Here is a 16,758-nt window from a genome sequence, read left to right on the forward strand (position 1 = left end):
CTTTAGCATTATCGAAGGTCGCTATGTCCTCCGTCCAAATCCAATGAGGTGTGTTAAGGTGCGAGGCAGATAAACAGATTGCAATGCTGACCCCAACCTCTTACTTCCGGGTCAGCAGCAGCGACCGGCCAAGCAATTTACGGGCCTGACCATAATGAACTCTGGTCTCTGGCTATGTCTCCCTCATTTGAGAGGGTCCATCCGTGGAAGATGGAATCCTGTGAAGCAATGATTGCTTCCACGATGAGGCGAGAAGACTAGCGGAGACCCCGCTTGTGGATCCCTCTCCTATGGATTCTCTCCAACAAGAACAACAACAGAAAAGAAAAAACAAAACAAAACAATAGCTTGCCGTCGTCCACTGGCTGATGCACCTTTGATCAGCCAAATGAAGGCTGCTGGCATTTCTCACGGAGGGGAGATTGCTTATCGATCTATATCAAAATATTCATGCTAATCCCGGGCGGCGGGGACTTATTTTCAAGACGGGGTTGGCAATCAGAGCTGCCGCGTTGTCTGGACCAATTCGCCGAGCCGGGAAGTCTCATCAGCTCGGGGTCCAGCAGTCAAATGCACTTTGTCGTTTAAATTTGGACCTCTGACATTGATGGAGGAGTCCTGCGAAAGGTGTTGACAAACCAAATTGTTTGTTCCAGCACTATTTTGCCAGAGATCAAGTCCAGAGTAATGCACAGTGAATTTGTTCATTACAAGGAGGGGGGCCAGCCGGAGTAAAGCCCACCCGCTCGCTACTGTAGGTCGACTACTCTTTCACGACTGGGAGATTAGAAAAAAAAAAAAGGAGGCTGTGGATGTGTTATCCTGGAAGACATTCAGGTTACAACCTGCTGGTGGCTTTACATGCTTTTCGTTGTCCATGGGAGACTTTTTTTTTTGCATCCTTTTAGAAAAATGCATATCAGATATGCTGACCTCACTGCTCAGCATTCATGACACGTTAGTGACTTACAAGGCCACAACTAATTCATGATACACATCGTACTGTACAGCTTTTGCATTTGTGACTCGATATTAACAAGCTACGGCGGCACGGTGGACGACTCGTTAGCATGTCTGCCTCACAGCACAGAGGTGCAGGGTTTAATCCTGTGTGGAGTTTGCATGTTCTCCCTTGCCTTTGTGGATTTTCTCCGGGTACTCTGGTCCCCCCCGCCCCCACATTCCACAAACATCCGTGGTAGGTTGATTGAACACTCTAAATTGGCACTTGGTGTGAAAGCGGATGTTCGTCTCTGTGTGCCCTGCGATTGGCTTGGCAACCAGTTCAGGGTGTCTCCCGCCTACTGCCCGAAGACAACTGGGATAGGCTCCAGCACGCCCGCAAACCTCGTGAGGAGAAGCGGTAAAGATATTGGATCGATATTAACGAGCTAACAGTCATGAAAAGGCTAAAATTCACCAAATAATGCCCGGCGAAGTTATGAAAAAAATAACTGAAACAATTTCACATGTTGACATTTTAGAGCAATATTTTATCCGCCGGGGACCGGTTCATACAACTCCATGACCGGTGTCGGCCCCATATTGGGCAGAGCGGGCTTCGTTTGTGGAATGGAGTTTACTGATTTTGCTAGCATGTGGGTTTAATATTAGCGGAATGTAACCGAGACAATTAGCATCTTGACATGAGTCAAGTTTTTCATTTTTCTCTTTCATCTCTACGGCCCGCCCTGGCCCGGTGGATGGGGGGGCCATTGTATTCGAGAAAGAAGCCATTTTGGGCCAATTCCAGGGCTCATACTTGGATGAACTCCAACTAAGCCAAATCAACTAAAAGAGCCCAGTTAGAATCAGGTATCCGAACGCTAGAGCAACAGGCTTCGCTAAATTGCCTTTTAATGGCGGTGAGATAAAGATAAAAGATAAAGATGGCATCAAAGTTTACTGATCCGTTTGGAATATTTGCCATGAAAAAAAACAGCGTGTGAGGCAGAAGATTTTTCTGCTTGCATCTTCCATTATGATCGAAAGCCAAACCTAATCATTGAAGTCTTTCTCATTAAAACAAATTGTCCATTTTGCTATGTCACTGTCACATGTTTGAAGTAAAACCGTCTTTACATCTCAAAGTGTAAATGCATTTTGCGTGGTAAAAAGTTAATTTTCTGATGTATGCCTATTACTAGAAATTCATAACCATCGATTGCTGAAAATATGTGTCGATATTAAATATAACATTGAAAACTTTGATGTTGATTCACTTCTTAAACGGGACTTGTGCAATGGTCACGACGAATGACCAAATAATCACATGCATACCATAAATATTTGAGTAGGTGTATGTGCGTTTGTGCGTTCGTGAGTGTATGTGTGTGTGTGTGTGTGCAAAGCTTCCTTGATCGCAGATTAAGTTTCCTGACTTCCTGTGGCATAAAAAAGCTCCTCCTTCCTCTGTCCAGTGACGCAGGGCCTTCCCTTCTAAAGCTGTCCCGATACGTTAATGCTGTCATGCAATTATTGTGCAAAGAAATCTGCAAAGAAAAAGCATTGCCAGCGCCGGGAGATTATCCTGCTGGAGGGTTCGAAGGGCTAACGTGTTGCCATATGGCCCAGATTGTAATGGGCGGGGTCAATCATACATCAAGTATTAGTGTCAGGTGGGGATTAATGCTGAATGTTCCGACACTGTACTTCACCTGCCTGGGGTGACGGCTGAGACACTGTTGGAGATATTTGAAACCGTACTGGCACCCTTAAATTCTGTTCCAAAGCTAATGGGCACATTTGTATTATCAGAAAAATCTACAGTAAATACGATTTGTTTTGATTAAGTACAGTCCTTTGAAAGAAAAAATAAAATCAAAGAAAGGAACAGAGCGTCGCACCCATGCAAAAGTTTGATGGTGCGTTATTGTATACATATCTGACACTAGGGGGTGCCCATGAGTCTCTCTTCATGTTGCATGTTCAATTTAGGTTGTTCATGATTTTGTATTAGAGCGAGTCATCATTTTTGGCAGGCTTGCGAGCAACCAGGTGCACACAAGATACATTTTTTTTCCCTCTAATTTAGCGTCACTCATCCGTTTAGTATACGCGCTCCAGATTTGGTAACAATCTTAAAATCTACAAATGGACACATGGAACTGAACCATTTGTGATTTCTGGGCTAGGATGAAAGGTTTTGTTGTTAGTCTGATGACAAAAAAAAATAAATAAAAAACCCGGACCTCAGTATTTTGGTTTGGTTAAATCTGTTTGTCTTGTGTCGGCAGGCCTGAGAAACTATATAGGATGCTATTAGAAGATGTCCATTTATAATTCGGAGGTGAGTGGTTCCAATTCATAATGACTTCAATGTCAAAAAGACAAAATACACACAAAAATAAAAACATGATCCCACAAACAAAAATGTGAAGCAGAAATGATCATTGACGTTGAGATTGTCCAACCTTCTGTTAGCAGCCAACCTCCTGGTTTACAAATTGTAAAGACGTGGACCAACAAGACCATACTGTTTGTTGACAGATTTATTGGTGAAAGAACTAAAAAAAACCTGAAATGTAAAAATAATGAAAAACACCCTTTTTGTGTCTCGCTCCCTGTAGTTGTGATCCTGAAAAAATAATGTTGACTAGAACTGTATGAATGAAATAAAATAAAGCAAAGCACTGTCACACATTTTGATCTTCATGAAGCTTCCATGGAAAATGGCTGCATTATACAATGCTCTTGAAGCAAAAGCAGGGCGATTAGCAAGATTGTTTTTGTAGGGCAGTACATCCTGCGCGAGGGTGATTTACCCACACACTTAGGCCTAAAATGCAAACACTGCACTCGTAATCAAGATGTATTTTTCTCTAATATTCAGTTTATATGGATTATTATTCATCCACTATAGTGAACCAAAAAAAAAAGAAATAAGATGCTGTAAATTGTCGGCGAGCAAGGCGGCAATGCGCATAACCGTATATTATTTGATTATTGCCGCTGTTAAAAGCATTTTAGCGCCTCCCGTATTGCTTTATAAGGGATGTACATACAGTAATTTTCGACGCAGGCAGTAATTGTTGCGAATGTGCTCCGTTTTGCCTGAAGTGGCCCCCAGTGTGTCGGCCCTGCCAGCTTTTTTTGTCACCTGGTGCCACCTTAAGCCAAGTTCTGGCCAGGACGCTGACCTGAATGCATGTACAAGTAATTACCTTCATAATCCCTTTTTGGCTGATTCCAATTGATTGGTTTTTGCCCACTTGACACGAACGGCGGTCCCGAAGGAGATGGGGTCACCTTGAGAAGCATGAAGTTATGTGTTGCTGCGCGACATGTCAGGAAGTGAAGCGCAGGTGTTGCCGCTGCCTGTCACCTTGTGAACAAACAGCAGTTGCTGGCATCGGCGTAGACACAGGAGGAGGCGGGGCGGATTCATGGCAGATGGATGCGCTTCTTCATACGTGTAAATAGTTGCAGTGAGCTATTAACATACCTCCATGCAGATGGCCGGGTGTAATAAAGTACAGGCGATAAAAGGGGGGACGCTGATGCCGAGCCGATGTTTGTTCATTTTTTTTTTTTTTTACATACAGTACAATATGTTCCCCCAGCACAAGGGCGTCATATAACTGACGGGGAGGGGGTGTTTAGGTGTGCTTGTTGTTCCTGAATAGTAAACAGTTTCAGTGTTGCAGTAAAAGCACTTTGGCATCACAACTTCAATTGTGTATTCCGACTATTTTATTTCTCCTTGCCACGTTCTACAAAAAGCTTCGCTGATGAATACATGATTCCGACACAATTCAAATTGGATTTTAATCAGAATAAAAACTGAAAGGAAAACGCAGCAAAGCGATGAATGTGTCCTCGCAGCCACTTTTTCAACGTGACTCCTCAAAAAGATTCCTTAACGCCATGTTCCGTCCACATTAAATGGCATTGCCAAAAGAATCTTGGCAAGTGTGTGTTGCCAACCGGTCTTCCATGTTTCCAATTGGGGCTCATTTCAACATGTTCCCGAGTAGGACTTCACTTCAGTGCGAACCCTGAAATCCCACAGAAATGTCTTCTTTGAACTAACATTGTTCATTTTTGGTGATGGTTCCTTAGAAATTACGTGTTTCATGCGTGCTATGCTATGAGAAGACATGTCCAACGGATTTTGGGTTGATCGATCAAACTGGTGTAGGGGATGCGTTTACTACTTTTGTCAAAAGATCTCAGGGGCGAGTAAATTTTGATGCATCGTGTTCAAGACCCAAAAACGTTCAATTATTTTTAACTGAACACATTGTGAGTTGTGGGGTAAAAGCAAATGTATCGGAAGAATTGCAGTATAATAAACACGATTCACCATCTTGCTCGGTGGAGCTAATCCGGATTAGCAGGCACGTACAGTCAGTTGAGGCGGGGCATCACCTAGAACAGAATTGGTAAAAAGTAAACACAATTGGTGTGTAACATATTCAGCTATGTTGATAACAAAACAAAATAAAAAGCATGAAGTGAGGCAGACAGTTCTCTGTCAGTATATTAGCCACTCTATATATACCTCAAAACATTTTAAAATGATTTCAAACTCGCACATTTCCCTTAGAAATAAATGGCTTACAGGTGATTTGATTAAAAAGGTACCAGAAGTGCGCGTCTGTCATCATAGCGCATAGTAAATGACAAAAGCTATGTCATTTGTTTGTTTAGGATTTTTATATAGCCACTCTGCAGAGCTCAAACTACGACTAAAAACCTGGGCTAAATTTTGCTCCAACATACAATAATCTTGGAAAAGTTGATCTCTTCACCATACTTCCTTGTCACCAATGACTACATTCATATCTGAGTCTTTTGCAAGATTTTAAAAAGAGCCCTGAAACCATGAATAGGTGAGTTTTTCAGCAAATTGATGAGGATTGATTCCACAAAAATGCGTGGATGGGCGAATTTGTGAAAAGCAATCTGCGACTAGATGGCGGTTCAATGTATTACATATTCCACATGCTAATGCCATGCACCCTGGCTCGTTTCTTACAAGTCCAATCACGTGTCTGGTGACCCACAGCTGGTTCCCCTCTGACTAGATGATCCCCAACACACACACACACACACACACACACTCCCTTTTACTGACTCCACAGCCAGAGGAAGAGGATGACCCCCCCCCCCCCCCCCCTTAGACTCAGAGTAAGAATGGCGGGTGTTAAAAGGAGGAGTGTGTAGTGAGAACAAAATAAAGGGGAGTTGCGTCAATGTAGTCAGCATCCAGATGCGCCTTCAAACCAAGTGTTTATTTGCATTGGCGGAGCCCAAGGACTTGTCGCCTGTCTGCTGCCTCCTGTGTCAGACGGCTGTCAGCAAAGGTGGCTAAAGTAGTCACACATAGTACTTCGGTATAAGTACGAGATAAGACAATCGTACAGTACAAAGTACTGACACAACTCCAGTACTTGGGAGAAAAATTGCGTCTGTAGATTATGATTTCAAGACTCTATAAACAGGGGGGGTGGTTTGAGGCATCATCTATGTGTAAATCAAACATTAGTTTGTAAAAATAAAAAATTATTAAGAGATACCTGAATAATCAACGAGAGTACAGTAACGAAGTATTTGTACTTCATGACCGGCACGAGGGGGTCTCAGGTGGGTAGCGGGTGCGTACGAGGAGGCCAGATGAAAGCGGGGCCAGCGGCAGACGAGCACCGGAGCCAGCGCTCGCTCAGCCCAAATGAAGGGTGACAGCGGCGCGAGAGCCATTGATCCGCCGGTCAGAGGAGCCCTGCGGCGGCAAGCTAATGTGCTGAGAAAAGAAACATCAGGGAGGGAGAGACGGTGCACGTCGCATCAAACGCACCTTGCCAGGACGTCAATACACAGTTTGATGTTGATGCTCAGTCCATATATTAACACCCATTATGGACATTGTATGCTTAGGTACTTGCAATTTTGTTCTTGATGTCACAAAGGAACCTCTAAGCTCGAATACCCTTGTCCTATAGGTGGCGATAATGCTCTCTATCTTTTGAGAAGGAGAATTTAGACAAGAATAGGCAGCATTGTGAAATATTGGTAAGCACGTCTGCCTCAATTTGGAGGTTCTGGTTCTGAACCTCGTCTTCGGCCTTCCTGTGTGCAAGTTTGCCTTTTCTCACTGCACTTGTGTGGTTTTTCTCTGGGTATTCCTAACACATGGATGTTAGGTTCGATAAGGACTCCAAATTGTCAATTGGTGTGAGTGTGAACACTTTCTTGTCAGTATGTGACTTATGATAGGCTGGTAACTAGTCCAAGGTGTTGACTGATTCTCTCACGCCGAGTCAGTTTGCTCATTTATGGATGACTCGTGGAAATAAAAGTTTGTTGACGCATTACTGCTCAGACCCGAAAAAAAAAAGCTTAAGATCAACAATGTGTGAATTTTTTTTTAAATCCTATAAAGCTAAATCAGTAAGCTCATTAAAATTGAGTCTTAATTTTGATAAAAAGATTTAAATTCATACCTAGAATTAGACTATTATTTGTAGAATGTGTTTTTGAGCAAAACAGTACATTTGAAAATCCATGGATAACAATAATAATCACCCTTGCTATCAAAACTATCCCGTGGGTTCAATAGCTTTTACATAAAAATGAAACAAATGATTTTGATAATTACAAGCACTCTCAGTGTAAGCATTCAACCTATATTGTGTTTTTCCAAATACAGTTGCTAAGCACTCTATATCCTAATCTCTCTGCAGAGAGAAAAAAAAGGCCATTAAACGCGTAACAGTGCTGACGATACATTTCTGAAAAGCGTCGAGTCCAAGATGCATAGATTCAGCGGAGGCCAGCGTGTCAGCACAAAACATGGTTATATAATTCTGATTAGCACACATCAATATGGACAACGGCCTCCATGTGGCCCATCTGGCTCTACACTATTCATCTGCATGACGTCGGGGGGAAAAAAATTAAATGAATATAAAACAATCCTTTAAAATTGCTTTTAAGCTATTAAAATGCACCGCTCGGCCGTTTTGACTATTGAGTCGTGTCCCGAGCGCTGGCTGACATGCGACTGGCCGGCGTAACCTGACTCGGGTCCACTCCACCACCACCCCGCCCCACCCTCAACATCAAGCTGATTGATTGGTGATGCGCTGCTGCAGGGTGCTGGGGGGGAGATGATTGATTGATTGAGGTTGCTTAGGTGACAAACAATGCAGCGCCTGGCCCATCAAGGTGCAGCCTTGTCACTGACAATAATCCCTGATTGCCCCCCACCCCCCTTTCACCCGCAGCCACATCTCCTTTTACCTCCTTGGGGACTGCACGTACAGTTATTCAGTCGTCTATGTGGAGCGAATACAAAGAGGCGGTACTGTGTAAAAGCCGCCATTACATCTGTTGCCGGAGCCGTGTTATTATTTCCATATAGCAGTGTTTGTTTCTCAAACTGGGAACCCAGGAGGTCCGCGACCTGCCGATTGGGGGAGTCTGCAAAATAATTGCAAAAAATGTCATATCATTTAAAAAGGTGCTTACGTCATCAGTTGCAAATTTCCCCATTTCGGGACTAGTTAATTGTATCTTATCTTATCTTACGCCTTTGCATTGCTGCTTTTGGCCATTTAAAAACTGTGATATGATTGTGACAAGCAAGTATTATCACCTCCATGGACCCAAAAAGTTTGAGAACCCCTGCCATATAAAACTAGAATATCACTCAGCAATGTGGACCTCCCCCAAGGCGAAACTATTGCCAAAAGTAAAGCGGAGTGTGTCGTATTTGTTTGTCAGCTAGCAAGCTGCTACTTTGGGTAAATAGAGTGATAAAGGGTGGTAACATTGGGATCATTTACTGTTCGGATCATCACCAATCTTCTTTTGCAACAAAACACTATTTTTCCCAACATTTTAAAGTAGTCATTGTTAGGGCTGCGCAATTAATCGGAATTCAATTACGATTACAATTATTACACTCACTGATTACAAAATTGGCATAATCATGAAAAAAATATATATTATATAGATATATATTATCAAATAGAAAGAATTGTTTAAATGGTACTGATTTTACAATGTCCAATGCTATAGTGAGTACACTTGAGTTCAAAATTTGGGCGTTCTATTGAAATTGTTTATTTAGATCTTACAACAGTTTAGTTAGTGTATAGCAAGTAAACTCAAATGCATTAGGTTTGTTTATACAAGGAAATCATACTTGAATATAGACATTTGCGCCTTTTGTTTTCATTTCAAGATAAAATAAATTGAATTTGCCTGATATTGTTTCCCTTTAAACATTTTTTGTTTGGTTTTGTACCCCAAAAAATCCATTGAGTAATCATAATGTCAATTATTACTAAAGTTGTGATTAATATTTTCTTCATAATCGAGAAACCCTAGTCGTTGATAGGCCAGGGAGAGAGGATGTATTCTTTTTTTTTTCTTTTGTTGTAAACTTTAAAAATGAGTCAATTTGTCTTGGAACATAACAGGAAAGCTACTTTTCTTTCATTTGCGTGCAACTAAAATCATACATATGTCATTGTTGTGTGTATTCCACCCGGTGCTTTCCTAAACACCATTTTCTGCACAGCAAAGCCCTGGGCCTCGCACGCATATTATTCATATTAGTCCGAAAATTAGTCATCAGGATATCCCGTTTAGATTGCAAAGAGATTACCGTGCAGTGCTTCAAATAATTCCCAGATTGAGGGAGCAGTCCACATAGCATCCGTTTTAAGATCGCCGAGGTTGATCTTACGTGCTGTTTTACATGGCATTCATCTGATTAGATTTGTAGTTAGAATGTCATTCAGACCCACTCAGCCGCCTCTCCTTTTCCCTTTTTTTTGTGCGTCTTTTCTTTCTCAAGATCCATCATGTTTCCGTAGTGTCTGCCCTGCAGCTCTTCCGCTGCTGCTTTAGCCGCTCACATTTTTGGCCACACGTTTCCTATCTGGTGGGCATCGGCGGTAAGACTCCAACTGCAGCTTTATTTGTATGTTTGTTTGCATCCCCCCTCGGGACAGCTATCGGTAATCTATTTTCCCTTCTTTAGTGGGAGGAAACACAGGCGTGCCAGTGTGCGGCTTCATCGACCCAGCAACGGGGTTAGTGCATCATCACGCTGGGTTGGATTTGGAGACATACTTGGATGCTCGTCTGATTGCAATTAAAGGCCAGATTGCTTGAATTCTCCGAGAAAGTTTCTTACCTAGTTCATAAAGGCACGACAAAGGTGACATAATCCATGCTGAAGGGTATATTGAGAGATTAGTGTTTTATACTATGGAGAAAACCTCATTGACAATTTGCAAGCTCCTCAATAATCCATTTCTATACAGCAAATCAACAAGACTAATTGTTATTTTTCTTTTGGCTAAACATTGACCACTTGAATCCATCGTAGCAGAAGAGATAAGCGGCACAACAAAAGTTGAAGCAACTGTGCTGCGATAACATTGTTGTTCTTTCCAAGACCTTGAAGAAGGACAACAACCGAGACTGCATTCAGTCAAGTTAGCCCCTAAAACCTAACCCTAAAACCTCTTAGTTAGGTTTTAGCCCAATCCCCTAAACCCATAATTGTAAAACCCCAACATCAACCCTACACAGCTACGCATAACAAAAAACTATCCATCCATTATCCGCCGCTTATCCGGGGTCGGGTCGCGGAGGCAGCAGCTTCAGCAGGGAAGCCCAGACTTCCCGCTCCCCAGCCACATCTTCCAGCTCTGCCGGAGGGATGCCCAGACGTTCCAAGGCCAGCCGGGAGACGTAGTCTCTCTAGCGTGTCCTGGGTCGTCCTCTGGGCCTCCTGCCGGTGGGACATGCCCGGAACACCTCCCCAGGGAGGCGTCCAGGAGGCATCCTAAACAGATGCCCGAGCCACCTCATCTGGCTCCTCTCTACGTGGAGGAGCAGCGGCTCGACACTGAGTCCCTCCCGGATGGCCGAGCTTCTCACCCTATCTCTAAGGGAGAGCCCAGACACCCTGCGGAGGAAATTCATTTCGGCCGCTTGTACCCGAGATCTTGTTCTTTCGGTCGCGACCCACAGCTCGTGACCATAGGTGAGGGTAGGAACGTAGATCGACCGGTAAATCGAGAGCTTCGCCTTTTGGCTCAGCTCCCTCTTCACCACGACAGACCGATACAGTGTCCGCATCACAGCGGAGGCTGCACCGATCCGCCTGTCGATCTCTCGCTCCATCCTCCCCTCACTCGTAAACAAGACCCCAAGATACTTAAACTCCTCCACTTGGGGCTGAATCTCCTCCCCGACCTGGAGAGGGCACTCCACCCTTTTCCGACTGAGAACCATGGTCTCAGATTTGGAGGTGCTGATCTTCATCCCAACCGCTTCACACTTGGCCGCGAACCGCTCCAGTGAGAGTTGGAGATCACGGCTTGCGGAAGCCAACAGTACCACATCATCTGCGAAAAGCAGAGATGAAATACTGAGGTCACCAAACCGGATCCCCTCATCACCTCGACTGCGCCTAGAAATTCTGTCCATAAAAGTTATGAACAGAATCAGTGACAAAGGGCAGCCTTGGCGGAGTCCAACCCTCACTGGAAACGACTTACTGCCGGCAATGCGGACCAAACTCTGACATCGGTGGTACAGGGACCCAACTGCCCGTGACAAAAAATTAATTCTCTTTAACCCAAATTCCAATCCTTAATGCCTGACCCTAAACCTGTAAAGGCCTCTACAAACCAATCAGACGTCAGCTGTCAGCCTAGAAGTCGGCACGGCGGACCGGAAAATGTACACACCGCAAAAGCCATGGGAGAAGTAGTACCCCTCCATGCCATCGGCGGAGATAGTCACTGCGTAGCCTTTGATGGTGATGTCCAATAACGGCGGCATTTTGTGAATGAGAGAGATTGCTTCGTCTTCACGCTCTTCGGTCCAGCCAGCCATTATGTCCATATAGGAGATGTGTTTACGACAGCGATGTCGGAATTGGTGTGTTGAGGCCTTAACCCAACCCATTCTATTCAGTTAACCAGAAGCCCGAACCACAACAATTCCATCACATTAACTATAACCTTAAACCCTCAACTCTAATCCCAACCCTCATTCTAACCATTGAATAACCGCTAAACCCGATTCCTAAAATTCTTCACCTTAACCCCTATCCTCAACCCTTAACCATCACTCAAAACCCCAACGTCAAACCCTCATTCCCAATCATCACCACTGACTCATGTTAAGCCTAATAAATATAAATATATTTTCATCATGACCTTCAAAAATGGTCTCTGAACTACTCTGCGACATTCTCTTAAACTATTTCAATTGCAGCCTCATATTTCCACTTTCATCATATCAGAATTTTATTGGAAATGCATTATAAAATGTGATCTTTATTAAAAGATGGTTTCCGTGCTTCTCCGTTCGGTAGGCCATGAAGAATATGCAATAAGAATGGATTTAGTGAATGTTACTGTCGCGCTGTCCAATGCATCATTAATTACTTGTCTGTAGTTTTGAATTACATTTTGGGCAAACATTTTTAAAGTTCTCGTGACTTCGGACACAGGATCCTCATGGACCCACTGAGCTGGATCGGGTTGGAGTAGGACATGCATGCCAGGTCAGTAGTTGGCTTTGTAGCACTCTAATGAAACACAAAGGTACAATTAAGAGTTTTTTGCTCCAGGGCTCCCCAACCTCGTTGTTAGCAGCAATGCTAGCGCTAAAAGCACTTGAGAGGTATCCTGGCTGGTCCAGCCATAATAATAATAACCAAAACGAATCCCCACTTGATTATGTAACCATCAATAATATGTAAAAACACAATATACTCTAACAGTCTGCAACTGCGTGCCATAAATCATCTTGAACAATTCAGATTCTAATCTAATATCATGACAAACACATAAATAGCTTTAATACAATACATCGTCCTCACGATGATTATTATGTTAGTCAAAGTTGGCTTTCTTTGCCAAACCAATCAGAGGACAGAAAAAAATCTGCAGGCTAGCTAGCAAGCTAGACCACAAAAAAAAAAAAATCTGATTTGTTAAATAAACTGTCCCAGTGATAAAATAGTTAAACTACATCAGCCAGAACTTCCAATTCTGAAGGTCCTGGACAGATTCCAATACCTGGCATCACAGAAGCTGAAATCTGCTTGGACAAAAAAAAAAAAATCTAACATATACATAATGCAAGCGATGGAGCCAAGAGAAATGCAGCAAAGTGACAGCAAGGGGAATTTTAAAACAATTTTCATCAGACTCCGATTCATTTTACTAGCCAAGTATAGGCCAAAGAATTTGTTTACGGTAGTTAGAACCTCTCTAGTGCTACCGCAAAAAGCCACTAGACCAAAATACACATTAATCAGATAAACACTGTTTTTTTTTGTTTAGTTTTTTTTAAAGTACGCACAGCCTTTCGAACATCAGCTGTTCTACTCTGAAGACGATGACTGTGATGTCATATTGAGACACACTCATGTGTTTTGAGGCAGAAGAGCAGTGGCGAGAGGACACATCCTTGGGGTACCCCGGTACTGATGATGAGTGTGGATGAGGTGGTTCCCCTCAGCCTCGTCTTTTGTGTCCTGCCTTTCAGGAAGTTTTAAATCCACTGGTAGATGGCAGGCGAAACACTGAGCTAGAAGAGAGGAGTGACAAATCTAGAGCTGAAGTTCATGAACAGGATTCTGCAGTGATGCTCACTACAGACTAGAAGTCAGGTTGTAAATGTCAGGCCGTGCTTCTGATCACATTTAGGCCTAAAGAGAAGGCCTAGCAGTGCACCGCTAAATATTAATAATCCCTCGAGCCCTTTTTGTCGTCATTTTCAGGTTTTTTTTCTGTGTCAGTTCTCCGTAATAAAGATGGAATCAAAGCAATTCCAGTCGGGAAATATGGCTCCTTCATGCTGCCAAGTGCTGCAATTATGCCGCGTGATCTCGCGACGAGGCTTGAACCTCCTTAACCCGCCTCCCGCTCGTTCTTGCGCCGCGTGTCGCAATTAAGCGGCAAGCCGAACAGATTGTGTGGCGGCAGATCACAAGCGAAGCATATTGCCGTTAGATTAATACGAGGGCCCGCCTGACGAGTGTGAAATATGTTTAACACGTGCATAATTATGACATCTGTTACACCCCCCTCCCGCACACACACACACGCACACACTGCCTTCCCTCCACTCTCCGCCGGCCGTGGCTCAATATTAACTCTGAGGCCCTAACAGGCTTAAGTGCAGTACAGTGTTGTGTTATGATAGCGTGTGTTGTGCGGAAATATGGCCGGGGGCTGATTAAATTAAAACCCGCAGGATAATCGCAAAGATAATTGAGTTGCAATCCTCACGCAAAAAGAATGAGAGGGAAGGAATAATCAGAGGCGGGTTTATTTCTCTGTGATGAGGGACATAAATTCAGCGATCAGATTAAAGAGCGATTAATCAAAGCGCTAAGCCACAATTATAGTGCAGTCAGAATGACATGCTCGCTTTTTGCTCATGTGGGTCTTGATGTCAGCGCTTATTATAAAAATGTGACAGTGGGGCGTTCGAGGCCTTGCGAAGCATATGGTTCCATGTTGATGCATGGGAGGAGATTAGACGTGGCACCCCGCTGCATGGCCGAGCTTGCGGGCACACAGCAGACGTATCAAGTCACCGCCTAATGCGATGACCTCCTCGTCCCTCTTGTTTTGTCCGGGCGTGATATTATAGGACAGTCTCCTGAATGTTGGTTCCAGGGCTTGAAAAGCTGGTGTTTATCCACCTTTTTTCATTGTTGCTGCTTTATATAAATGGCTCCTGGATGAAATGGTCATTTTGTATCATCATAAACCGCTTCCATTCTGTTGAGCCAGAATTTTTCTTTGTCACTTTCTGTCAAAATGCTACTGATGTGTGGGACAACTGTCAGTGACGGGCCGTGCATTTCACACCAAGGCGTTCAGTGAAGTCCTACTTAGTCTGACTTGAAAAAAAATACTGCCCACCACTGGTTACTGGGGGGGATGGGATGAAAGTCGACCCAACGATTTTCCACATTTGGATTTGATATTAAAAGCTGAATTTATGTAGCCTTTAAAAGTTGTCATATTGCGCTGTTTTCGATGTTGCTATTCTGCATCAGCGTATGAAGTCAACCCTGCAACTGCAGTGAGCCCCAAACTCTCTGCTGCAGTCTACTTAATTGATGCGAAAAAGATTTTTATTTACTAAAAATAATGCATCACCGTTCATCTCTCTATGCTCGCGAAAATATGCTGTAGTAGCAGGACAATGAAATGCCCTTCCACGAGATGGCAGACGGTAAACTTTAGCTGGTTAACATCCAGTTGCCATTCGCACAGAATCGTTGTCTTGCGTTCAACTAAATGGGACCAGATTTTAAACACATAAAATCATCAAATTAATTAAAATGAGATTATTCTGATGTAAAAATATATGCCCGGGTTCATTCAGTGTTGGGAAGTACCGAGCTCCCGACAGTCTGCTCTCGTTGTCACCTGTGCGGAAATGACAAATTGAAAACTATGGATTTCTGTGGCCAAAGACCGCAGTTAGAGGTTAGAGGTCTCTCCGCCCTCACGCGTCCAAGGGGCTCGTTTTCGAGATGTGAATAATTTAAAGTGGTTGGTGTTGCGTTACCGCCGGACTACAAGGGGAAAAAAAGAAAAGGCAAATCAGCAAGGGCAAAGGGCATGCGTAAGAATCATCCTTAATTAGCGGTCGTCATGGCAAAGGGTTACTGGCCGAGAGAGAAAACAATGAGAGACCGACGTGTGTATCACACCAACAAATGTGCAGCTAATGAATGTTCTCATTAGCTCGGTGAACGAGGTTAAAAGCACACAATGTGCAAATATACACTGCAGACACATCACTGCCATCGGACGCTTATTATGTTGCCAAGACTATTTCGTATCATGCAGAATTAGATTGGAACTTGTCCACATTTTTGCTTTTTTATGACCATAAGAATGTCAAGAAAGATTATGTGCATTACGTCTCAGTTATGTAATTATGTATTGTTGCTGTCGGGCGGAGTCTTCAGCTTGTTTGGGATCCAAGGCACCACAAAGTGTCACAGGGATTGATTTTAAACAAACCGGCCAACTTAATACAGCGAACCTTACAACTTTCACTTCACACAAAAAAAAAAAATCACACAGATGTTAAATAGAGGCACCGATTACACCACACAAAATATAATTTTTGATAGTTTTAATTCAACAAGGTTAGATTTTGCTATTCATTCATTATCAGGCACACTGTAAATAATGCAAAATCTTGTCCAGTTACTTTGCAAGTTGTTGTTCATGTTTAGTTGACAAAAAAATGTTTCGTAGTGTGCATGCCCATTTAAATACTTCCTATGGTTTGAGCAGACGGACAAATTGAGCACATGTTTCTTGAGTGAAATCATAGGCAAGCACAGTAGCAAGGTCATCACCTCGTCCGAATCCTCCGATGGTAACCATTTACCAAAAAGTTGTTATCCTCGAATGGACTGTCTGCCATTGACCCTGACATCATTATCTCAAGATTGGCTGTGAATTCCAACAATGGTCACTTTAAGTGCCATTTCCTCTTCCTGCATACCAGCTCTCACTGCACGTGGTTAACATTAAACAACAAGGCCAAGATGATCTCCACTCATGCCCTCTTGAGTGAGAATGGCATTGAAGTCTCAAATCTTACGTTGGATATTTATTTTTGGAGCCAACAAGGTAGCATGAGTTAAATTTAGACGTACAGTGTACTGTAGCTCGTTATGTATGATATGCAACGATACACGTTTGATATATCATCCACAATGTTTGTTTTTTTTTT

The 16,758-nt window shown here is 43.2% G+C and overlaps 1 long non-coding RNA gene across 11 annotated transcripts in view; it reads left to right on the forward strand.

Moving 5' to 3' along the window:
* LOC148337015 (uncharacterized) overlaps positions 1-16,758 on the forward strand; it is a 150,418-nt gene that overhangs the window by 31,055 nt on the left and 102,605 nt on the right. For 7 of the 11 annotated variants that reach the window (XR_015843243.1, XR_015843241.1, XR_015843242.1 and 4 more), the window contains exons 3-5: positions 9,809-9,908; positions 9,995-10,046; positions 12,488-12,541. The exons of the other annotated variants lie outside the window; for them this stretch is intronic. This is a non-coding gene — a long non-coding RNA (uncharacterized LOC148337015). The remainder of the gene's footprint in view (positions 1-9,808; positions 9,909-9,994; positions 10,047-12,487; positions 12,542-16,758) is intronic. 11 annotated transcript variants of the gene reach the window in all.

The sequence above is a fragment of the Idiotropiscis lumnitzeri genome, chromosome 5 (assembly GCF_059441095.1).
Source record: "Idiotropiscis lumnitzeri isolate Australia: NSW breed Sydney's pygmy pipehorse chromosome 5, RoL_Ilum_1.0, whole genome shotgun sequence".
Classification (NCBI taxonomy): Eukaryota; Metazoa; Chordata; class Actinopteri; order Syngnathiformes; family Syngnathidae; genus Idiotropiscis; species Idiotropiscis lumnitzeri.